Genomic DNA, 6,000 nt, shown 5'->3' with positions numbered 1-6,000 from the left:
GAGTAAAGAACCAATCATGGAGTGGGGTACCTTTTGATCGAACTCTTTACCATTGTCGTCGGGGCCTAGATGACTTTTGGTTGGCATTGGTGTCGTGTACCCTTTGCAGTCTTGTATTCCAAACTTCTTCAGGCAATCTTTGAGGTATTTTTCTTGTGATATGAAGATGTTGTTGCTCTGCTGATGGATTTGAAGACCGAGGAAGAATTTTAGCTCACCCATCATGGACATCTGATATTTCTCTTGCATCATGTGTCCAAACTCGTCACTGTATTTCTTGTCTGTGCAGCCGAAGATAATGTCATCCACATAGATTTGGCATACAAACAGTTCGCCATCGTATGTCTTCGTGAAGAGTGTGGGATCTAGGGAACCAGGTTTGAAGCCTTTGCTCTTCAGGAAGTCTTTGAGCGTGTCATACCAAGCACGAGGAGCTTGTTTGAGGCCATACAGTGCCTTGTTGAGCTTGTATACCATGTCAGGATGCTTTGGATCTTAAAAACCAGGTGGTTGTGCAACATACATTTCTTCTTCAATTTTTCCGTTCAGGAAGGCACTCTTCACATTCATTTGATACAGAAGGATGTTGTGATGGTTGGCATAGGCCAACAGTATGCGAATGGCTTCAACCCTAGCCATGAGAGCAAATGTTTCATCAAAGTTAATCCCTTCTACTTGAGTGTAACCTTGAGCAACTAGACGAGCCTTATTTCTGACGACTTAACCATGCTCATCTTGTTTGTTGCGATAGATCCATTTGGTGCCAATGATGTTATGCTTGCGAGGATCGGGACGCTTAACCAGTTCCCACATATTGTTCAGCTTGAACTGTTGAAGCTCTTCTTGCATAGCTCGGATCCATTCGAGTTCCATGAAGGCTTTAGCAAATTTCTTAGGTTCGGATATAGAGACAAATGCAAAGTGCCCACAGAAATTTGTTAGCTGTGTTGCTCTCCAACGAGTGAGTGGACCAGGTGCATTGATGCTATCAATTATCTTCTCAATATGTACTTCATTTGCAACACAAGGATGAACTGGACGAAGATTTTGCTCTTGCTGATCGTTGTCTTCATCTTCAGCATTGACTTCAGGCTGAGCATTGTCTTCGGGTTGATTAGGTGCAGAAATGATGATTTCTTCTTCAGCTTGAGCCTCTTAAGGTATGATTTCTCCAGTACCCATAAGCTTGATAGATTCACTCGGTGAGGCTTCATCTAGCACATTTGGTAGGTTCTCTCTTTGCGAGCCGTTAGTCTCATCGAATCGCACATCCATAGTTTCAACCACTTTATAGTGAAAGAGATTGAAGACTCTGCAGGAGTGAAAATCTTTTCCGTATCCAAGCATAAAACCTTCATGTGCTTTCGGTGCAAATTTTGAAGTGTGATGCGGATCCTTGATCCAGCACCTAGCACCAAATACTCTGAAGTAGCTGACGTTTGGCTTCTTACCAATTAGTAGCTCATATGATGTCTTGTTTAGAAGCTTGTGAAGATAAACACGGTTGATGATGTGGCATGCAGTATCAATGGCTTCAGGCCAGAACTTTCTTGGAGTCTTATACTCATCAAGCGTCGTTCGTGCCATCTCAATGATGGTTCTTTTCTTGCACTCCACGATGCCATTCTGCTGAGGTGCGTACGGAGCTGAGAACTCATGTGTGATTCCCAATGTATCAAGATAAGTGTCGAGGCCGATGTTCTTGAATTCTGTGCCGTTATCACTTCTGATGTGCTTGATCTTGATGCCATAGTTCGTCATGGCATGATTGGCGAATCATCTAAAGACATCCTGCACTTCATTCTTGTAGAGGATTATGTGCACCCATGTATATCTTGAGTAATCATCAACAATGAAGAAGCCATAAAGACAAGCAGTGGTAGTAAGTGTAGAGTAGTGAGTAGGGCCGAATAAGTCCATGTGAAGCAGCTCGAAGGGACAAGATGTCGTCATGATTGTCTTCGATGGATGCTTGGCCCTAGTCATCTTTCTAGCTTCGCGGGCACCATATAGATGATCCTTCTTGAACTTGACGCCCTCGATGCCTACGACATGCTTCTTCTTCACTAGAGTGTACAATTTCCTCATGCCGGCATGCCCTAGCCTCCGATGCCAGAGCCAGCACTCTGAATTTTTTGCTAGAAGACATACGGCCAACTGTGGTCGTGCTGAGAAATCTACCATATACAGATCGTCTTCTCGATATCCTTCAAAGACTAGAGACTTGTCAGATTCCATAAGAACAAGGCAACGATATTTCCCAAATATCACAATCATGTTCAGATCACAAAGCATTGAGATAGACATTAAGTTGAAACCAAGGGATTCAACAAGCATCACTTTATCCATGTGCTGATCCTTTGAGATTGCAACTCTACCTAGACCCAATACCTTGCTTTTACCAGTGTCAACAAATGTGATGTGACTCTTGTCAGATGGACGTAGGGTTGAATCCATGTGAAGACTTCGATCACCAGTCATGTGGTTAGTGCATCCACTATCCATAATCCACTCAGAAGCCTTTGATGTCGTACCCTACAGTGCAGTTTGGGGGATAGGCTTCACCAAGGGAAATGTGAAGCATAAACATTTGAAGAACAAGCATATTATCAAAGTTCAGATCCTGGTTAGGATAGATAGGATGGTTTTCAAGGAATCCTGGAATGAAATACATAGTAAGACCATTTGGACATTTTATCTTGTGTCCCACAAGATGTTTTAGGTCCCCAGCATAAGCATCAGAAGCCTTTGATTTTTGGCTGGAGACCTTTCCCTACAAAAGAGAGTTAATTTTTCTTAGCCACCCACATCTTCATGTGGTCTCTAATAACAATCGATATACCCGCTTTTTACTACCCATACGCAGCTTGCCCTTGAATAGGACATGTCAAATAGTCCTATTTTTTGCTTATTGCACTACTCGTATCAGTACGCTTCAACGTATTATTTAAAATAACAATGCATAGCATTAGTCTATTATTGCATTATCCATCCTTTTTTATATGTTCATTTACGACAACTTGCACCCGTACATTCTGGTACGGTCAATACGCCAGGGGCTTTCGTTTACCCCATAATACGGCGTGAGAAGTCCGAACACTTTCGACAGTGCGGCACCCCGAACTTATAGCATTATATGCATCAGCTCAGAATCATGTCTTGGGTCAATAGTTGGGTTTGCCCGGCTCCCATGTTTTGGTACCTTACGTTCCGCTATATCGGCTAAGGTAGCACTGGGAGAACTACTGCGATTGTGTCCCGGTTCTTCCGGACGAGCACCTTAGTAGAGAAAGCCAAAAACTGACGGTCATGATAAGGCGAGAGCTGGTCGCTGGTCGAGAGGTCTCAAGTCCTTAAAGACTTTTTTCGCTTCGGGCGAGGAGTCGGCCTTGCCCGACTTAGGTGTATATATAGCCCCAAATTCGGCCTTCCGAATACTAGGGGCTTCGCCAAAATTTAAAAATGTAGACTTCTAGGGCTAACTGAGAGTGATAAAGCCTTATAGTCCGATTGCCTGGTTCGTTGTGTTGAACACCTCCCTCAAAGGACCCAAAATTCGGATAAAGAGTGCTCAGGTTTATCCTGAACACCCCAGTACTAGTTACATGGGGGCAGAAGCCGACGACTGGCCAACTCTCAGATTTTATAAACGGTCGCACAGAAGGTAATATTTTAAATTCAAAAAGCGTTGCATAGCGCAAATGAACTCGTTTCACATTACAAGATCACATGAGCATGTTAATTCAAAAATTACATCTCTAGCACATTCCTCCGCCACAAGGCGGGAACACTTCAGGACATTGTCATAATACATTTCGGGACAGCGATGCTCCTTGCCCTCCGGCGGCCCCTCCTTCACCAGCTTTACGGCGTCCAGCTTCGCCCGGGCAAAAGCCCTGCGCGCACCCTCGATCCAAACGGACCGCTTTATGACTTCAAGCCGTGGGCAGGCATCCACAATCCGCCTCACCAGACCAAAGTAGTTGCTAAGCAGGGGATCGCCAGGCCACATCCGGACTATAAGACCCTTCATGGCCTGTTCGGACGCCTTGTGAAGCTCGACCAGTTGCTTCAGCTGGTCGCCCAAGGGCATTGGGTGTTCGGTCCCAGTATACTGACACCAGAACAAATTTTCCATCGAGCTCCCCTCCTCTGCTCGGTAAAACTCCGCGGCATCGAGCACACTGCGGGGAAGATCTGCGAACGCTCCTGGAGAGCTCCAAACTCGGGTAACTAAAAGGAAAGTTTCCCTCACATGCTTGCTTTGCATAATGAATACCTTACCCGCTGCTATCTTCTTCACCGCATTAATCTCCTGGAGGGCCTTGTGGGCTTCAGCCTTGGCGCTCTGTGCGCTTTCGAGCGCCTTTGCAAGTTCGGACTCTCGCGTCTTAGAGTCAAGCTCCAAGGACTCGTGTTTTTTGGCAAGAGCCTTGAGCTCTTGCTGCACCTCGCCTACTGCTACGTCTTGAGCTTGCGTCGGTTTCCCCCGAAGAGGAAGGGATGATGCAGCAGAGTAGCGTAAGTATTTCCCTCAATTTTTGAGAACCAAGGTATCAATCCAGTAGGAGCCCACACTCAAGTCCCTCGTACCTGCACAAAGCGATAGCTACTCACAACCAACGCGATTAGGGGTTGTCAAGCCCTTCACGATCACTTACGAGAGTGAGATCTGATAGATATAATATTTTTGGTATTTTTGATATAAAGATGCAAAGTAAAAAGTAAAGGACAAAGTAAAAAGCAAAACAATATTAAAGTGATGGAGATTGATATGATGAGAATAGACCCGGGGGCCATAGGTTTCACTAGTGGCTTCTCTCAAGAGCATAAGTATTCTACGGTGGGTGAACAAATTACTGTTGAGCAATTGACAGAATTGAGCATAGTTATGAGAATATCTAGGCATGATCATGTATATAGGCATCACGTCCGTGACAAGTAGATCGAAACGATTCTGCATCTACTACTATTACTCCACTCATCGACCGCTATCCAGCATGCATCTAGAGTATTAAACAGAGTAACGCCTTAAGCAAGATGACATGATGTAGAGAGATAAATTCATGCAATATGAAATAAACCCCATCTTGTTATCCTCGATGGCAACGATACAATGCGTGCCTTGCTGCCCCTTCTGTCACTGGGTAAGGACACCGCAAGATCGAACCCAAAGCTAAGCACTTCTCCCATGGCAAGAACTATCAATCTAGTTGGCCAAACCAAATGGATAATTCAAAGAGACTTGCAAAGATAACCAATCATACATAAAAGAATTCAGAAAAGATTCAAATATTATTCATAGATAGACTTGATCATAAACCCACAATTCATTGGTCTCAACAAACACACCGCAAAAAGAAGATTACATCGAATAGATCTCCACAAGAGAGGGGGAGAACTTTTTATTGAGATTCAAAGAGAGAGAAGAAGCCATCTAGCTACTAACTATGGACCCGAAGGTCTGAGGTAAACTACTCACACTTCATCGGAGGGGCTATGATGATGTAGAAGCCCTCTATGATGACGGCCCTCTTCCGGTGGAGCTCCGGAACATGCCCCAAGATGGGATCTTGTGGATACAGAAAGTTGCGGCGGTGGAATTAGGTTTTTGGCTCCTGTTCTGATCGTTTGGGGTTACGTGTGTATATATAGGAGGAAGGAGTACGTCGGTGGAGCACCGAGGGGCCCACGAGGCAGGGGGGCGCGCCCTAGGGGGGCGCCCCCCACCCTCGTGACCTCCTCTTTGATCCCTTGCAGTAGGGTCCAAGTCTCCTGGATCACGTTCGGTGAGAAAATCACGTTCCCAAAGATTTTATTCCGTTTGGACTCCGTTTGATATTCTGTTTATCCGAAACACTGAAATAGGCAAAAAAACAGCAATTCTGGGTTGGGCCTCCGGTTAATAGGTTAGTCCCAAAAATAATATAAAAGTGGAAAATAAAGCCCAATATAGTCCAAAACAGTAGATAATATAGCATGGAGCAATCAAAAATTATA

The sequence above is a fragment of the Triticum urartu genome, chromosome 4 (assembly GCF_003073215.2).
Source record: "Triticum urartu cultivar G1812 chromosome 4, Tu2.1, whole genome shotgun sequence".
In the NCBI taxonomy this organism is placed as follows: domain Eukaryota; kingdom Viridiplantae; phylum Streptophyta; class Magnoliopsida; order Poales; family Poaceae; genus Triticum; species Triticum urartu.
This window is presented reverse-complemented; position numbering follows the sequence as displayed.